Source organism: Amblyomma americanum, chromosome 4 (assembly GCF_052857255.1).
Source record: "Amblyomma americanum isolate KBUSLIRL-KWMA chromosome 4, ASM5285725v1, whole genome shotgun sequence".
Lineage (NCBI taxonomy): Eukaryota > Metazoa > Arthropoda > Arachnida > Ixodida > Ixodidae > Amblyomma > Amblyomma americanum.
In genome coordinates this window covers 58,499,925-58,517,620 of record NC_135500.1, presented here as the reverse complement: position 1 = coordinate 58,517,620, position 17,696 = coordinate 58,499,925, and the positions used below count along the sequence as shown (strand labels likewise).

Below are 17,696 nucleotides of genomic sequence, written 5' to 3'. Positions count from 1 at the left end.
AAGGGATCGGTTTGATCACGTAGAAACAAAAATCTTGAGACAACTTGCTTCAGAAACAAATTAGAAAGACCAAGGCCGCCCCTTTTGACCGGAAGGAACAGATTAACACGACTTGTTCGCTCCCAATTTGAGCTCCAAATAAAGACAGCAAACACTCTATGCAGCTTCTGCAGGTTTGCTCGGGTAATGAGCACGAACTGCAATATATACCAAATTCTGGCTATTAAAAATACATTGCACACACTTGCGCGCGCGAAAACAGAAAGGTCCCGTCCTTTCCAGCCATCCGCTTTTCTCCTTGCACTCTGCGTTATCTCACCCCACAACTCCGTACTGCTTTTATAGTGCTCCAAGGGTACCCCCAAGTACTTCGCAGGGGCGGTCGTCCATTTCATGTTAGCAAACACGGCAGGTGTGTTGTCCCAATCACCGTGCCAAAAACCTATGCACTTATCCCAGTTAATTTCGGACCCAGTCTTTTTGCAATATTCCCCCGCAACTTTCACAACTTCTTTAACGCTTTCTTGATCCGCGCAAAAAACAGCAATATCATCAGCGTAAGCAAGCACTTTTACTTGCGCCGACAGAAGAGTGAAACCGCAGATCCCATCATTGTGCAACAGTGATAACAGAAAAGGCTCAAGGTAGATCGCAAAGAGCAAAGGCGAGAGCGGGCAACCCTGCCTGACCGAAGAACACACAGGTACAGGTTCAGTCAGCTGTTTGTTCACTATAATTCGGGTAACACAGTTGTCGTACGCCATCTGTACACCTTGTATTATCACAGAGCCGACGTTGGCATATTCTAGAATGGCGAAAAGAATGTCGTGAGACACTCGATCGAAGGCCTTTGCAAGGTCAAGCTGTATCATGGCAACTCGGCCCCCGAAGGCATCGCAGCATTCAAGAACAGTTCTGGCAATGTGCACATTTGTTCCAATGGTGCGACCTTTAATACCGCACGTTTGGTGGGGCCCTACAAGGTCCTTTATGACCTTTTGCAGTCTGTTGGCAAGAATCTTCATAAACACTTTATAGTCAACGTTGGTTAGGCTTATCGGCCGATAAGCCCCAACGGACAGAAGTTTAGCCTGGTCCTCACTCTTGGTTATTAAAACCACGTGTGCTGTTTTAAATGATGGTGGCATTTTCTTTGTCTCATAAATTTCGGTGAAGACGCAGTGGAGAGCTTGGGTGAGTTCGGCTTTGAACTTCTTATAAAATTCACTACCTAAGCCGTCAGGACCGGGAGATTTTCCGGCACTCAGCTCTTCGATTGCTCTTCCCACTTCGCTTACGCTGATTGGCACCTCCAGCCCTTGTTTTATATCGTCTCCTAGTTTTGGCATACGGGACAAGAACGTGTTTGCAAACCCCTCTTCTTCAAGCCGTCGCCGCCCAAGCAATTCCCGATACTGCTCAACAAACGCCAACTGAATCACTTTGCTATCATTCGTTACCTCGTTTCTGTACCTGATTTGTCTTACTTCGTTCTGAGTCGCGTACTTCTTTTCGTCACTAAGCGAGCGTTTAGTAGGTACTTGGTCAAGCCAGAGACGTTCAGCACGGGCCCGTATCATGGCAGCTGTATACTTGTCTTTTTCGATAATCTCAAGTTTACTTTTTGTATCTCTTATTTCTTTCTTATATTTTCCCGGCTGGGAACTTTCCAGGCTTACGAGCAAGTCAAGTTGGCAATGTAGTTCTTTTTCTTTAACACGTTTATCGTGGCATATGATGCTTGCCCTTTCAATCGCGTTTATTTTCACTTGTTCTTTGAAATCTTCCCACCTAATTACCCAGTTCCCAGGCTCTGCTGATAGCAATGCTTTAATGCATTCATTAACTTTAATGTCAAAGCGTTCATCCTCGAGTAATTGTGCGTTAAACTTCCACAGGTCCCACGAGAAACGAGATTTCTTGTCTTTGTTCCCCAGGGTAAACTTAACTAAGCTGTGGTCGGTAAAAGACATGTGTTTTACCTCGTAGCTATTGCACAAAGGAATCAGATCAAGCGACACATACGCTCTGTCAAGTCTCGCGTGACTTTCACCCTGGAAGTGAGTAAAATGCGGCGCTACCGAAAGAACTTCAGCAACATCATCTAAACCATTTTCTTGCACAATCGAATTCAACAATTCCGCACTTTTGTCACGAAGGAGTCTTTTTGTAATTCTATCTTCTGCTTTAAAAACGCAGTTAAAGTCGCCCAAAAGCACAATTAACCGCTCACAGCACACATATGGTTCAACGCGCTCAAGAAATTCCTTGCGCTCGTTCTCCCTGTTAGGAGCATACACGCATATGACTCTCCATAGCAAATTGCAATAAAAAAAATCCACTACAACCAAACGGCCAGTTTGACACACAGTTAAATTCTGCTCGACAATTCCCAGAGAATTCCTAATAAATACAGCACAACCGCCCGAAGTGCCAGAAGAATGGCACACACAAACATTGTAGCGTGCCGTAAAAGGCTGCACCATAAGGTCCGCCTGTTCCTGTCTTTCGACTTTCGTCTCCTGTACGGCTATTATGTCTAGGTCATTAGCAACGAACAGCCGGCTTAGCTGGTACTGACGCTTTTTGGAAGCCAGTCCCCTGACATTAATTGTTGCAATGCGCAACGCTCTAAGAGGTGTAGAAGCCATCTAGTTTAGGTACAGGAGCCATATGGTGCATACCTCGGGACACAAGGCGACGGTGCGGGTGACTTGCCTAGTCTGAGGTGCTCGATGGGTGCGGTGCCGGTAATCCAAAGTCTCTTGCACAAGTGCCTCTTGCGTATGGACTGGAAAATCAGCCCATGCAGTCCGTTACCGAAAAAGGCCATCTCACGCCCACAGAAACCACTCACAGGGCACTCACTCCAACTAAGGCGGCGGCTTAGCCGCCGCTCGTTGATCGGCCTGTACATTCGGCCGCGGTTTCAACGTCGGTCGCCTGACACCAACAGTCTTCTGCGGCGGCTCGTCGCCGTCGCTCACTTTGGGCTCTCCATTCGCACTGTGCTCGTGCGGTCGCTTCCCTGCTTGGTTGCTGGTTGATGCATGTGACACTTCCATGCTGTCACCATGCTGGGGAACGACGGGAGCTGACGCCCCACCGCTCAAGACTTCGTCCGTTGGCGCCTTGACTTCTGCAGGCTGCGCTACCTGTTGCTGCCGCTTACTGCTGGGCTCCTCAACGCTTGTGGATATTTCCGTAGGGGGCACAGCAGGGGCCTTCTCCACGCTGTCCCCTGCCTCTGCTGCAGCGTCTTCCGCGTCAGCCTCGTCCATGACAAGTTCGGACGAAATGTCAGTGTTGACTGGGACGGCAGCACTCGCGTACGTGCGTACGCAGCTGCTTTCTTCGTGCCCGTAGCGACGACAGGCGCCGCATCGTGGAACCTTGCACTCACGACGAATGTGCCCAGTACCGTTGCCACGCTCGGCGCCTGTTGCCACGAGCGAGGGAAGTATTCGTGCGAAGTTTTGCATTCGGGAGCGGCTGCATACACTACAGTATACAGGAGGCTATGACACTACATAAGCGCTTCGAAAAGTGTTTTTCTCGCCATCGGCCATACCATGCTGTGTCTGCGCAGCATGGTATGGCCGATGGCGAGAAAAACACTTTTCGAAGCGCTTATGTAGTGTCAAAGCCTCCTTTATACTGTAGTGTATGCAGCCGCTCCCGAATGCAAAACTTCGCACGAATACTTCCCTCGCTCGTGGCAACAGGCGCCGAGCGTGCAATTACGTGCCCTGGGCTTTTCTCAGCCGTTCTGGCGATCGTAACGCACTGCGGCATGCATCGAAAGAGCAGCGGGAGCAAGCCTCTGGTGTTGACACATGGACCGGGCAAGGAAAGCGTGTCGACTATATCGATGAACGCTAATTGTGCGCTACTGCGCAGTCTTATGCGCTAACTGGGACTCCCTGTTATCTAGGCGCATTGCCGAGTTTAATCTGCACTGTACACGCCGCCGTAGACGTCAGAATGACAGCCGGGCGGTCGCTTTTCAGTTTTGCCGCAAGCACGCGTGCACGGAATTTCGCGTCCGCACGTACGTACATTGCCAGTGGGAATGTGTTATTTATAACAATAACGCGAAACCTCCTACAGTTGCACGAGGCATATCGGATAAATGATATAACTATGAGGCAAAAAAAAAGCGTTAGAGACGAAAAAAATGCAAAAGAAGTGCCATCAGCACTCGGTGTTCCCAGGTGGTCTCCCTCCCAAGTACTGACCGAGCCCAATGCTGCTTAGCTTCGGTGATCGGACGAGAACCGGCGTATTCAGCATGGTATGGCCGATGGCGAGAAATACACTTTTCGAAGCGCTTATGTAGTGTCATAGCCTCCTTTATACTGTAGTGTATGCAGCCGCTCCCGAATGCAAAACTTCGCACGAATACTTCCCTCGCTCGTGGCAACAGGCGCCGAGCGTGCAATTACGTGCCCTGGGCTTTTCTCAGCCGTTCTGGCGATCGTAACGCACTGCGGCATGCATCGAAAGAGCAGCGGGAGCAAGCCTCTGGTGTTGACACATGGACCGGGCAAGGAAAGCGTGTCGACTATATCGATGAACGCTAATTGTGCGCTACTGCGCAGTCTTATGCGCTAACTGGGACTCCCTGTTATCTAGGCGCATTGCCGAGTTTAATCTGCACTGTACACGCCGCCGTAGACGTCAGAATGACAGCCGGGAAGCCGGGCGGTCGCTTTTCAGTTTTGCCGCAAGCACGCGTGCACGGAATTTCGCGTCCGCACGTACGTACATTGCCAGTGGGAATGTGTTATTTATAACAATAACGCGAAACCTCCTACAGTTGCACGAGGCATATCGGATAAATGATATAACTATGAGGCAAAAAAAAAGCGTTAGAGACGAAAAAAATGCAAAAGAAGTGCCATCAGCACTCGGTGTTCCCAGGTGGTCTCCCTCCCAAGTACTGACCGAGCCCAATGCTGCTTAGCTTCGGTGATCGGACGAGAACCGGCGTATTCAGCATGGTATGGCCGATGGCGAGAAATACACTTTTCGAAGCGCTTATGTAGTGTCATAGCCTCCTTTATACTGTTGTGTATGCAGCCGCTCCCGAATGCAAAACTTCGCACGAATACTTCCCTCGCTCGTGGCAACAGGCGCCGAGAGTGCAATTACGTGCCCTGGGCTTTTCTCAGCCGTTCTGGCGATCGTAACGCACTGCGGCATGCTTTGAAAGAGCAGCGGGAGCAAGCCTCTGGTGTTGACACATGGACCGGGCAAGGAAAGCGTGTCGACTATATCGATGAACGCTAATTGTGCGCTACTGCGCAGTCTTATGCGCTAACTGGGACTCCCTGTTATCTAGGCGCATTGCCGAGTTTAATCTGCACTATACACGCCGCCGTAGACGTCAGAATGACAGCCGGGAAGCCGGGCGGTCGCTTTTCAGTTTTGCCGCAAGCACGCGTGCACGGAATTTCGCGTCCGCACGTACGTACATTTCCAGTGGGAATGTGTTATTTATAACAATAACGCGAAACCTCCTACAGTTGCACGAGGCATATCGGATAAATGATATAACTATGAGGCAAAAAAAAAAGCGTTAGAGACGAAAAAAATGCAAAAGAAGTGCCATCAGCACTCGGTGTTCCCAGGTGGTCTCCCTCCCAAGTACTGACCGAGCCCAATGCTGCTTAGCTTCGGTGATCGGACGAGAACCGGCGTATTCAGCATGGTATGGCCGATGGCGAGAAATACACTTTTCGAAGCGCTTATGTAGTGTCATAGCCTCCTTTATACTGTAGTCTATGCAGCCGCTCCCGAATGCAAAACTTCGCACGAATACTTCCCTCGCTCGTGGCAACAGGCGCCGAGCGTGCAATTACGTGCCCTGGGCTTTTCTCAGCCGTTCTGGCGATCGTAACGCACTGCGGCATGCATCGAAAGAGCAGCGGGAGCAAGCCTCTGGTGTTGACACATGGACCGGGCAAGGAAAGCGTGTCGACTATATCGATGAACGCTAATTGTGCGCTACTGCGCAGTCTTATGCGCTAACTGGGACTCCCTGTTATCTAGGCGCATTGCCGAGTTTAATCTGCACTGTACACGCCGCCGTAGACGTCAGAATGACAGCCGGGAAGCCGGGCGGTCGCTTTTCAGTATTGCCGCAAGCACGCGTGCACGGAATTTCGCGTCCGCACGTACGTACATTGCCAGTAGGAATGTGTTATTTATAACAATAACGCGAAACCTCCTAGAGTTGCACGAGGCATATCGGATAAATGATATAACTATAAGGCAAAAAAAAAGCGTTAGAGACGAAAAAAATGCAAAAGAAGTGCCATCAGCACTCGGTGTTCCCAGGTGGTCTCCCTCCCAAGTACTGACCGAGCCCAATGCTGCTTAGCTTCGGTGATCGGACGAGAACCGGCGTATTCAGCATGGTATGGCCGATGGCGAGAAATACACTTTTCGAAGCGCTTATGTAGTGTCATAGCCTCTTTTATACTGTAGTGTATGCAGCCGCTCCCGAATGCAAAACTTCGCACGAATACTTCCCTCGCTCGTGGCAACAGGCGCCGAGCGTGCAATTACGTGCCCTGGGCTTCTCTCAGCCGTTCTGGCGATCGTAACGCACTGCGGCATGCATCGAAAGAGCAGCGGGAGCAAGCCTCTGGTGTTGACACATGGACCGGGCAAGGAAAGCGTGTCGACTATATCGATGAACGCTAATTGTGCGCTACTGCGCAGTCTTATGCGCTAACTGGGACTCCCTGTTATCTAGGCGCATTGCCGAGTTTAATCTGCACTGTACACGCCGCCGTAGACGTCAGAATGACAGCCGGGCGGTCGCTTTTCAGTTTTGCCGCAAGCACGCGTGCACGGAATTTCGCGTCCGCACGTACGTACATTGCCAGTGGGAATGTGTTATTTATAACAATAACGCGAAACCTCCTACAGTTGCACGAGGCATATCGGATAAATGATATAACTATGAGGCAAAAAAAAAGCGTTACAGACGAAAAAAAATGCAAAAGAAGTGCCATCAGCACTCGGTGTTCCCAGGTGGTCTCCCTCCCAAGTACTGACCGAGCCCAATGCTGCTTAGCTTCGGTGATCGGACGAGAACCGGCGTATTCAGCATGGTATGGCCGATGGCGAGAAATACACTTTTCGAAGCGCTTATGTAGTGTCATAGCCTCCTTTATACTGTAGTGTATGCAGCCGCTCCCGAATGCAAAACTTCGCACGAATACTTCCCTCGCTCGTGGCAACAGGCGCCGAGCGTGCAATTACGTGCCCTGGGCTTTTCTCAGCCGTTCTGGCGATTGTAACGCACTGCGGCATGCATCGAAAGAGCAGCTGGAGCAAGCCTCTGGTGTTGACACATGGACCGGGCAAGGAAAGCGTGTCGACTATATCGATGAACGCTAATTGTGCGCTACTGCGCAGTCTTATGCGCTAACTGGGACTCCCTGTTATCTAGGCGCATTGCCGAGTTTAATCTGCACTGTACACGCCGCCGTAGACGTCAGAATGACAGCCGGGCGGTCGCTTTTCAGTTTTGCCGCAAGCACGCGTGCACGGAATTTCGCGTCCGCACGTACGTACATTGCCAGTAGGAATGTGTTATTTATAACAATAACGCGAAACCTCCTAGAGTTGCACGAGGCATATCGGATAAATGATATAACTATAAGGCAAAAAAAAAGCGTTAGAGACGAAAAAAATGCAAAAGAAGTGCCATCAGCACTCGGTGTTCCCAGGTGGTCTCCCTCCCAAGTACTGACCGAGCCCAATGCTGCTTAGCTTCGGTGATCGGACGAGAACCGGCGTATTCAGCATGGTATGGCCGATGGCGAGAAATACACTTTTCGAAGCGCTTATGTAGTGTCATAGCCTCTTTTATACTGTAGTGTATGCAGCCGCTCCCGAATGCAAAACTTCGCACGAATACTTCCCTCGCTCGTGGCAACAGGCGCCGAGCGTGCAATTACGTGCCCTGGGCTTTTCTCAGCCGTTCTGGCGATCGTAACGCACTGCGGCATGCATGGAAAGAGCAGCGGGAGCAAGCCTCTGGTGTTGACACATGGACCGGGCAAGGAAAGCGTGTCGACTATATCGATGAACGCTAATTGTGCGCTACTGCGCAGTCTTATGCGCTAACTGGGACTCCCTGTTATCTAGGCGCATTGCCGAGTTTAATCTGCACTGTACACGCCGCCGTAGACGTCAGAATGACAGCCGGGAAGCCGGGCGGTCGCTTTTCAGTATTGCCGCAAGCACGCGTGCACGGAATTTCGCGTCCGCACGTACGTACATTGCCAGTAGGAATGTGTTATTTATAACAATAACGCGAAACCTCCTAGAGTTGCACGAGGCATATCGGATAAATGATATAACTATAAGGCAAAAAAAAAGCGTTAGAGACGAAAAAAATGCAAAAGAAGTGCCATCAGCACTCGGTGTTCCCAGGTGGTCTCCCTCCCAAGTACTGACCGAGCCCAATGCTGCTTAGCTTCGGTGATCGGACGAGAACCGGCGTATTCAGCATGGTATGGCCGATGGCGAGAAATACACTTTTCGAAGCGCTTATGTAGTGTCATAGCCTCTTTTATACTGTAGTGTATGCAGCCGCTCCCGAATGCAAAACTTCGCACGAATACTTCCCTCGCTCGTGGCAACAGGCGCCGAGCGTGCAATTACGTGCCCTGGGCTTTTCTCAGCCGTTCTGGCGATCGTAACGCACTGCGGCATGCATGGAAAGAGCAGCGGGAGCAAGCCTCTGGTGTTGACACATGGACCGGGCAAGGAAAGCGTGTCGACTATATCGATGAACGCTAATTGTGCGCTACTGCGCAGTCTTATGCGCTAACTGGGACTCCCTGTTATCTAGGCTCATTGCCGAGTTTAATCTGCACTGTACACGCCGCCGTAGACGTCAGAATGACAGCCGGGCGGTCGCTTTTCAGTTTTGCCGCAAGCACGCGTGCACGGAATTTCGCGTCCGCACGTACGTACATTGCCAGTGGGAATGTGTTATTTATAACAATAACGCGAAACCTCCTACAGTTGCAGGAGGCATATCGGATAAATGATATAACTATGAGGCAAAAAAAAAGCGTTAGAGACGAAAAAAATGTAAAAGAAGTGCCATCAGCACTCGGTGTTCCCAGGTGGTCTCCCTCCCAAGTACTGACCGAGCCCAATGCTGCTTAGCTTCGGTGATCGGACGAGAACCGGCGTATTCAGCATGGTATGGCCGATGGCGAGAAATACACTTTTCGAAGCGCTTATGTAGTGTCATAGCCTCCTTTATACTGTAGTGTATGCAGCCGCTCCCGAATGCAAAACTTCGCACGAATACTTCCCTCGCTCGTGGCAACAGGCGCCGAGCGTGCAATTACGTGCCCTGGGCTTTTCTCAGCCGTTCTGGCGATTGTAACGCACTGCGGCATGCATCGAAAGAGCAGCTGGAGCAAGCCTCTGGTGTTGACACATGGACCGGGCAAGGAAAGCGTGTCGACTATATCGATGAACGCTAATTGTGCGCTACTGCGCAGTCTTATGCGCTAACTGGGACTCCCTGTTATCTAGGCGCATTGCCGAGTTTAATCTGCACTGTACACGCCGCCGTAGACGTCAGAATGACAGCCGGGCGGTCGCTTTTCAGTTTTGCCGCAAGCACGCGTGCACGGAATTTCGCGTCCGCACGTACGTACATTGCCAGTAGGAATGTGTTATTTATAACAATAACGCGAAACCTCCTAGAGTTGCACGAGGCATATCGGATAAATGATATAACTATAAGGCAAAAAAAAAGCGTTAGAGACGAAAAAAATGCAAAAGAAGTGCCATCAGCACTCGGTGTTCCCAGGTGGTCTCCCTCCCAAGTACTGACCGAGCCCAATGCTGCTTAGCTTCGGTGATCGGACGAGAACCGGCGTATTCAGCATTGTATGGCCGATGGCGAGAAATACACTTTTCGAAGCGCTTATGTAGTGTCATAGCCTCTTTTATACTGTAGTGTATGCAGCCGCTCCCGAATGCAAAACTTCGCACGAATACTTCCCTCGCTCGTGGCAACAGGCGCCGAGCGTGCAATTACGTGCCCTGGGCTTTTCTCAGCCGTTCTGGCGATCGTAACGCACTGCGGCATGCATGGAAAGAGCAGCGGGAGCAAGCCTCTGGTGTTGACACATGGACCGGGCAAGGAAAGCGTGTCGACTATATCGATGAACGCTAATTGTGCGCTACTGCGCAGTCTTATGCGCTAACTGGGACTCCCTGTTATCTAGGCGCATTGCCGAGTTTAATCTGCACTGTACACGCCGCCGTAGACGTCAGAATGACAGCCGGGAAGCCGGGCGGTCGCTTTTCAGTTTTGCCGCAAGCACGCGTGCCCGGAATTTCGCGTCCGCACGTACGTACATTGCCAGTGGGAATGTGTTATTTATAACAATAACGCGAAACCTCCTACAGTTGCACGAGGCATATCGGATAAATGATATAACTATGAGGCAAAAAAAAAGCGTTAGAGACGAAAAAAATGCAAAAGAAGTGCCATCAGCACTCGGTGTTCCCAGGTGGTCTCCCTCCCAAGTACTGACCGAGCCCAATGCTGCTTAGCTTCGGTGATCGGACGAGAACCGGCGTATTCAGCATGGTATGGCCGATTTTTTTTCTTTATTGCCTGGCTGCGACACATAACATTTACACAAAAAACACTCAACAAAAAACACACAAAACGCTATGTACATACGACACTGTCGTGGTCAGCCATCATGAGTCTGGCTTCGTCATACTAAAATTCACGAAGCCTACAGAGCGGCTCTAGCCTCGAGAGCCACTCGGGAGGCTCCGCAGTTGCTTTCTGGATGGCCAGAAAGCAGTCCATTCTTTCCCGAAAATAAATGCGGGCAGGTCGTGCGTCTTTGTCACAATAATAGCCTGCCATTCTGGAGCGCCATATACTGTGGAGGCCCAAGAGCATTATGAGATCAAATGGTACCCCATCCTCATTGTCTGTGCTTAAATAACGAATTCCCTGCGCGTCAAGTGGTAGCTCTTTCTTTATTGTCCTTTGTAACACATCCCAAAAATAAACCCCTTCCCAGCAATGCAAAAAAACATGGTCTATTGTTTCGGGCTGTTTACAAATTAAGCAGTTCGATCCCCACGGTAAAAAGAAATCCTTTCCTTCCAAAAACTTTTTAACTGGGAGTGTCCCGGTGTGTAATTTAAAAAAGAAGGTCTTTACTCCTGGTGGCACCTGCATTTTCTTTACCCTTTTTAAAACATCAGCTCCAGGACCTCCACTGTACAAGGCCCTGTACATAGGCTCTGGGAAAACAATATCACAAAGATCATGGTACAACTTCTTTCTTTTAGTTTTATACAAATAATCGCTAGAAAAACGCGCTGAAAGAAACCTAACACTTGCTACAATCTCTTTGTAGTAACCAAAAATTCCACCCGAGAGCTCTTCTGTGGTAACAACAAACTCGGGCAGCAAACGCCGCAGCCTGACCTGGCACACGGTGCGCAAGAACGGGTCTGAGACGTCGCGAAAAAACAAAAAACGGTTCACCAGCTGCCTTAAAAAGAGGTGCCCTAGCCCCAACCCCCCGTCTTTTACCCGCCGGAACAGGTTCGTTCTGCTGCAACGTTCCCATTCGGAAGCCCATATAAAGACGGCAAAAATCCGGTGTAACTTCTGAATGTGCACCCGAGAGCAATGCAAAACCTGCATCACATACCAGAGCTTGCTAATAAAAAACAGGTTGCAGACTGTAGCTCTGGCGAAAATGGAGAGGTTGGTGCCTTTCCATTTTCCAGCTCTGTCACGTGCTTCTTTCGTTTGCTGTTTCCAATACTCCTCGCTTTCACGATAAGCATCGAGCGGAACGCCCAAATACTTGCCCGGTGTCGTCGTCCACGGTACGTTGGCAAAATGGTCCGGGTGGGATGGCCACCATCCATGCCAGAGTCCGAGGCATTTGGACCAATTAACCCCGCTACCGGTGACTTCGCTGAACTCGCGTACACACCCGACAGCTTCGCTTATGCTCTCCTGATCAACCGTGAATACAGCAACGTCGTCAGCATACGCCAACAGCTTAACTTCAGCAGCTTGCAACCTAAAGCCATTAATACTATTGTCTTCTAATATTTTCCTACACAGTGTTTCGATGTAAATACAAAATAAGAGAGGGCTGAGGGGGCAGCCCTGACGCACCGAACGCTGCACGCTAATGGGGGCCCCCAAGCACTTGTTAACAATCAATCTTGTCGTGCAGTTTCGATACGCCATGGCTACACCCTTGCGGATAACTGAACCGACATTCACATGGTCTAAAACGGAAAACAAGATTTCATGAGAAACACAATCAAAAGCTTTTTCGAGATCAATCTGAAGCATGGCCACCCGCCCATTAATTGCATCGCAGGTTTCAAGTACACTGCGTGCTTTGTGAATGTTGGAAAAAATTGATCGCCCTTTTATTCCACATGTCTGGTGGGGTCCAACAATTTCCTTTATCACTGTCTGTAGTCTTCGCGCCAATACCTTCATAAAAATTTTGTAGTCGACATTAGTGAGTGCTATCGGTCGATATGCGGTAACAGATTTTAATTTCTCTATATCATCAGTTTTCGGTATGAGTACCGTATGGGAGGTCCCAAAAGACGGAGGCAAAAAGTTTAGCATGGTATGGCCGATGGCGAGAAAAACACTTTTCGAAGCGCTTATGTAGTGTCATAGCCTCCTTTATACTGTAGTGTATGCAGCCGCTCCCGAATGCAAAACTTCGCACGAATACTTCCCTCGCTCGTGGCAACAGGCGCCGAGCGTGCAATTACGTGCCCTGGGCTTTTCTCAGCCGTTCTGGCGATTGTAACGCACTGCGGCATGCATCGAAAGAGCAGCTGGAGCAAGCCTCTGGTGTTGACACATGGACCGGGCAAGGAAAGCGTGTCGACTATATCGATGAACGCTAATTGTGCGCTACTGCGCAGTCTTATGCGCTAACTGGGACTCCCTGTTATCTAGGCGCATTGCCGAGTTTAATCTGCACTGTACACGCCGCCGTAGACGTCAGAATGACAGCCGGGCGGTCGCTTTTCAGTTTTGCCGCAAGCACGCGTGCACGGAATTTCGCGTCCGCACGTACGTACATTGCCAGTAGGAATGTGTTATTTATAACAATAACGCGAAACCTCCTAGAGTTGCACGAGGCATATCGGATAAATGATATAACTATAAGGCAAAAAAAAAGCGTTAGAGACGAAAAAAATGCAAAAGAAGTGCCATCAGCACTCGGTGTTCCCAGGTGGTCTCCCTCCCAAGTACTGACCGAGCCCAATGCTGCTTAGCTTCGGTGATCGGACGAGAACCGGCGTATTCAGCATGGTATGGCCGATGGCGAGAAATACACTTTTCGAAGCGCTTATGTAGTGTCATAGCCTCTTTTATACTGTAGTGTATGCAGCCGCTCCCGAATGCAAAACTTCGCACGAATACTTCCCTCGCTCGTGGCAACAGGCGCCGAGCGTGCAATTACGTGCCCTGGGCTTTTCTCAGCCGTTCTGGCGATCGTAACGCACTGCGGCATGCATGGAAAGAGCAGCGGGAGCAAGCCTCTGGTGTTGACACATGGACCAGGCAAGGAAAGCGTGTCGACTATATCGATGAACGCTAATTGTGCGCTACTGCGCAGTCTTATGCGCTAACTGGGACTCCCTGTTATCTAGGCGCATTGCCGAGTTTAATCTGCACTGTACACGCCGCCGTAGACGTCAGAATGACAGCCGGGAAGCCGGGCGGTCGCTTTTCAGTTTTGCCGCAAGCACGCGTGCCCGGAATTTCGCGTCCGCACGTACGTACATTGCCAGTGGGAATGTGTTATTTATAACAATAACGCGAAACCTCCTACAGTTGCACGAGGCATATCGGATAAATGATATAACTATGAGGCAAAAAAAAAGCGTTAGAGACGAAAAAAATGCAAAAGAAGTGCCATCAGCACTCGGTGTTCCCAGGTGGTCTCCCTCCCAAGTACTGACCGAGCCCAATGCTGCTTAGCTTCGGTGATCGGACGAGAACCGGCGTATTCAGCATGGTATGGCCGATGGCGAGAAATACACTTTTCGAAGCGCTTATGTAGTGTCATAGCCTCCTTTATACTGTAGTGTATGCAGCCGCTCCCGAATGCAAAACTTCGCACGAATACTTCCCTCGCTCGTGGCAACAGGCGCCGAGCGTGCAATTACGTGCCCTGGGCTTTTCTCAGCCGTTCTGGCGATCGTAACGCACTGCGGCATGCATCGAAAGAGCAGCGGGAGCAAGCCTCTGGTGTTGACACATGGACCGGGCAAGGAAAGCGTGTCGACTATATCGATGAACGCTAATTGTGCGCTACTGCGCAGTCTTATGCGCTAACTGGGACTCCCTGTTATCTAGGCGCATTGCCGAGTTTAATCTGCACTGTACACGCCGCCGTAGACGTCAGAATGACAGCCGGGAAGCCGGGCGGTCGCTTTTCAGTTTTGCCGCAAGCACGCGTGCACGGAATTTCGCGTCCGCACGTACGTACATTGCCAGTGGGAATGTGTTATTTATAACAATAACGCGAAACCTCCTACAGTTGCACGAGGCATATCGGATAAATGATATAACTATGAGGCAAAAAAAAAGCGTTAGAGACGAAAAAAATGCAAAAGAAGTGCCATCAGCACTCGGTGTTCCCAGGTGGTCTCCCTCCCAAGTACTGACCGAGCCCAATGCTGCTTAGCTTCGGTGATCGGACGAGAACCGGCGTATTCAGCATGGTATGGCCGATGGCGAGAAATACACTTTTCGAAGCGCTTATGTAGTGTCATAGCCTCCTTTATACTGTAGTGTATGCAGCCGCTCCCGAATGCAAAACTTCGCACGAATACTTCCCTCGCTCGTGGCAACAGGCGCCGAGCGTGCAATTACGTGCCCTGGGCTTTTCTCAGCCGTTCTGGCGATCGTAACGCACTGCGGCATGCATCGAAAGAGCAGCGGGAGCAAGCCTCTGGTGTTGACACATGGACCGGGCAAGGAAAGCGTGTCGACTATATCGATGAACGCTAATTGTGCGCTACTGCGCAGTCTTATGCGCTAACTGGGACTCCCTGTTATCTAGGCGCATTGCCGAGTTTAATCTGCACTGTACACGCCGCCGTAGACGTCAGAATGACAGCCGGGCGGTCGCTTTTCAGTTTTGCCGCAAGCACGCGTGCACGGAATTTCGCGTCCGCACGTACGTACATTGCCAGTGGGAATGTGTTATTTATAACAATAACGCGAAACCTCCTACAGTTGCACGAGGCATATCGGATAAATGATATAACTATGAGGCAAAAAAAAGCGTTAGAGACGAAAAAATGCAAAAGAAGTGCCATCAGCACTCGGTGTTCCCAGGTGGTCTCCCTCCCAAGTACTGACCGAGCCCAATGCTGCTTAGCTTCGGTGATCGGACGAGAACCGGCGTATTCAGCATGGTATGGCCGATAGCGAGAAATACACTTTTCGAAGCGCTTATGTAGTGTCATAGCCTCCTTTATACTGTAGTGTATGCAGCCGCTCCCGAATGCAAAACTTCGCACGAATACTTCCCTCGCTCGTGGCAACAGGCGCCGAGCGTGCAATTACGTGCCCTGGGCTTTTCTCAGCCGTTCTGGCGATCGTAACGCACTGCGGCATGCATCGAAAGAGCAGCGGGAGCAAGCCTCTGGTGTTGACACATGGACCGGGCAAGGAAAGCGTGTCGACTATATCGATGAACGCTAATTGTGCGCTACTGCGCAGTCTTATGCGCTAACTGGGACTCCCTGTTATCTAGGCGCATTGCCGAGTTTAATCTGCACTGTACACGCCGCCGTAGACGTCAGAATGACAGCCGGGCGGTCGCTTTTCAGTTTTGCCGCAAGCACGCGTTCACGGAATTTCGCGTCCGCACGTACGTACATTGCCAGTGGGAATGTGTTATTTATAACAATAACGCGAAACCTCCTACAGTTGCACGAGGCATATCGGATAAATGATATAACTATGAGGCAAAAAAAAGCGTTAGAGACGAAAAAAATGCAAAAGAAGTGCCATCAGCACTCGGTGTTCCCAGGTGGTCTCCCTCCCAAGTACTGACCGAGCCCAATGCTGCTTAGCTTCGGTGATCGGACGAGAGCCGGCGTATTCAGCATGGTATGGCCGATAGCGAGAAATACACTTTTCGAAGCGCTTATGTAGTGTCATAGCCTCCTTTATACTGTAGTGTATGCAGCCGCTCCCGAATGCAAAACTTCGCACGAATACTTCCCTCGCTCGTGGCAACAGGCGCCGAGCGTGCAATTACGTGCCCTGGGCTTTTCTCAGCCGTTCTGGCGATCGTAACGCACTGCGGCATGCATGGAAAGAGCAGCGGGAGCAAGCCTCTGGTGTTGACACATGGACCGGGCAAGGAAAGCGTGTCGACTATATCGATGAACGCTAATTGTGCGCTACTGCGCAGTCTTATGCGCTAACTGGGACTCCGTTATCTAGGCGCATTGCCGAGTTTAATCTGCACTGTACACGCCGCCGTAGACGTCAGAATGACAGCCGGGAAGCCGGGCGGTCGCTTTTCAGTTTTGCCGCAAGCACGCGTGCACGGAATTTCGCGTCCGCACGTACGTACATTGCCAGTGGGAATGTGTTATTTATAACAATAACGCGAAACCTCCTACAGTTGCACGAGGCATATCGGATAAATGATATAACTATGAGGCAAAAAAAAAGCGTTAGAGACGAAAAAATGCAAAAGAAGTGCCATCAGCACTCGGTGTTCCCAGGTGCTCTCCCTCCCAAGTACTGACCGAGCCCAATGCTGCTTAGCTTCGGTGATCGGACGAGAACCGGCGTATTCAGCATGGTATGGCCGATGGCGAGAAATACACTTTTCGAAGCGCTTATGTAGTGTCATAGCCTCCTTTATACTGTAGTGTATGCAGCCGCTCCCGAATGCAAAACTTCGCACGAATACTTCCCTCGCTCGTGGCAACAGGCGCCGAGCGTGCAATTACGTGCCCTGGGCTTTTCTCAGCCGTTCTGGCGATCGTAACGCACTGCGGCATGCATCGAAAGAGCAGCGGGAGCAAGCCTCTGGTGTTGACACATGGACCGGGCAAGGAAAGCGTGTCGACTATATCGATGAACGCTAATTGTGCGCTACTGCGCAGTCTTATGCGCTAACTGTGACTCCCTGTTATCTAGGCGCATTGCCGAGTCTAATCTGCACTGTACACGCCGCCGTAGACGTCAGAATGACAGCCTTGCTGTCGCTTTTCAGTTTTGCCGCAAGCACGCGTTCACGGAATTTCGCGTCCGCACGTACGTACATTGCCAGTGGGAATGTGTTATTTATAACAATAACGCGAAACCTCCTACAGTTGCACGAGGCATATCGGATAAATGATATAACTATGAGGCAAAAAAAAAGCGTTAGAGACGAAAAAAATGCAAAAGAAGTGCCATCAGCACTCGGTGTTCCCAGGTGGTCTCCCTCCCAAGTACTGACCGAGCCCAATGCTGCTTAGCTTCGGTGATCGGACGAGAACCGGCGTATTCAGCATGGTATGGCCGATAGCGAGAAATACACTTTTCGAAGCGCTTATGTAGTGTCATAGCCTCCTTTATACTGTAGTGTATGCAGCCG

At 50.4% G+C, this 17,696-nt stretch overlaps 16 non-coding genes and 1 pseudogene across 16 annotated transcripts; all 17 read right to left on the bottom strand.

The window, feature by feature from the left end:
• Positions 1–4,189: 4,189 nt before the first annotated feature.
• LOC144130870 (5S ribosomal RNA) lies at positions 4,190–4,308 on the bottom strand. Its single transcript, XR_013314298.1, has one exon. It is a non-coding gene; the product is annotated as a 5S ribosomal RNA (ribosomal RNA).
• A 590-nt stretch (positions 4,309–4,898) lies between these two features.
• Positions 4,899–5,017, bottom strand: LOC144130869 (5S ribosomal RNA). Its single transcript, XR_013314297.1, has one exon. It is a non-coding gene; the product is annotated as a 5S ribosomal RNA (ribosomal RNA).
• Positions 5,018–5,608: 591 nt separating this feature from the next.
• LOC144130868 (5S ribosomal RNA) lies at positions 5,609–5,727 on the bottom strand. Its single transcript, XR_013314296.1, has one exon. It is a non-coding gene; the product is annotated as a 5S ribosomal RNA (ribosomal RNA).
• A 590-nt stretch (positions 5,728–6,317) lies between these two features.
• LOC144130867 (5S ribosomal RNA) lies at positions 6,318–6,436 on the bottom strand. The gene has a single exon (XR_013314295.1). It is a non-coding gene; the product is annotated as a 5S ribosomal RNA (ribosomal RNA).
• Positions 6,437–7,019: 583 nt separating this feature from the next.
• Positions 7,020–7,138, bottom strand: LOC144130865 (5S ribosomal RNA). Its single transcript, XR_013314293.1, has one exon. It is a non-coding gene; the product is annotated as a 5S ribosomal RNA (ribosomal RNA).
• Positions 7,139–7,720: 582 nt separating this feature from the next.
• On the bottom strand, positions 7,721–7,839 carry LOC144130864 (5S ribosomal RNA). Its single transcript, XR_013314292.1, has one exon. It is a non-coding gene; the product is annotated as a 5S ribosomal RNA (ribosomal RNA).
• Positions 7,840–8,429: 590 nt separating this feature from the next.
• Positions 8,430–8,548, bottom strand: LOC144130863 (5S ribosomal RNA). Its single transcript, XR_013314291.1, has one exon. It is a non-coding gene; the product is annotated as a 5S ribosomal RNA (ribosomal RNA).
• A 582-nt stretch (positions 8,549–9,130) lies between these two features.
• LOC144130862 (5S ribosomal RNA) lies at positions 9,131–9,249 on the bottom strand. The gene has a single exon (XR_013314290.1). It is a non-coding gene; the product is annotated as a 5S ribosomal RNA (ribosomal RNA).
• A 582-nt stretch (positions 9,250–9,831) lies between these two features.
• LOC144130512 (5S ribosomal RNA) lies at positions 9,832–9,950 on the bottom strand. Its single transcript, XR_013314123.1, has one exon. It is a non-coding gene; the product is annotated as a 5S ribosomal RNA (ribosomal RNA).
• A 590-nt stretch (positions 9,951–10,540) lies between these two features.
• Positions 10,541–10,659, bottom strand: LOC144130566 (5S ribosomal RNA; annotated as a pseudogene).
• Positions 10,660–13,285: 2,626 nt separating this feature from the next.
• LOC144130861 (5S ribosomal RNA) lies at positions 13,286–13,404 on the bottom strand. Its single transcript, XR_013314289.1, has one exon. It is a non-coding gene; the product is annotated as a 5S ribosomal RNA (ribosomal RNA).
• A 590-nt stretch (positions 13,405–13,994) lies between these two features.
• Positions 13,995–14,113, bottom strand: LOC144130859 (5S ribosomal RNA). Its single transcript, XR_013314287.1, has one exon. It is a non-coding gene; the product is annotated as a 5S ribosomal RNA (ribosomal RNA).
• A 590-nt stretch (positions 14,114–14,703) lies between these two features.
• On the bottom strand, positions 14,704–14,822 carry LOC144130858 (5S ribosomal RNA). Its single transcript, XR_013314286.1, has one exon. It is a non-coding gene; the product is annotated as a 5S ribosomal RNA (ribosomal RNA).
• Positions 14,823–15,402: 580 nt separating this feature from the next.
• On the bottom strand, positions 15,403–15,521 carry LOC144131124 (5S ribosomal RNA). The gene has a single exon (XR_013314541.1). It is a non-coding gene; the product is annotated as a 5S ribosomal RNA (ribosomal RNA).
• Positions 15,522–16,102: 581 nt separating this feature from the next.
• Positions 16,103–16,221, bottom strand: LOC144130530 (5S ribosomal RNA). Its single transcript, XR_013314141.1, has one exon. It is a non-coding gene; the product is annotated as a 5S ribosomal RNA (ribosomal RNA).
• Positions 16,222–16,808: 587 nt separating this feature from the next.
• LOC144130518 (5S ribosomal RNA) lies at positions 16,809–16,927 on the bottom strand. The gene has a single exon (XR_013314129.1). It is a non-coding gene; the product is annotated as a 5S ribosomal RNA (ribosomal RNA).
• A 582-nt stretch (positions 16,928–17,509) lies between these two features.
• LOC144131123 (5S ribosomal RNA) lies at positions 17,510–17,628 on the bottom strand. The gene has a single exon (XR_013314540.1). It is a non-coding gene; the product is annotated as a 5S ribosomal RNA (ribosomal RNA).
• Positions 17,629–17,696: the final 68 nt, after the last annotated feature.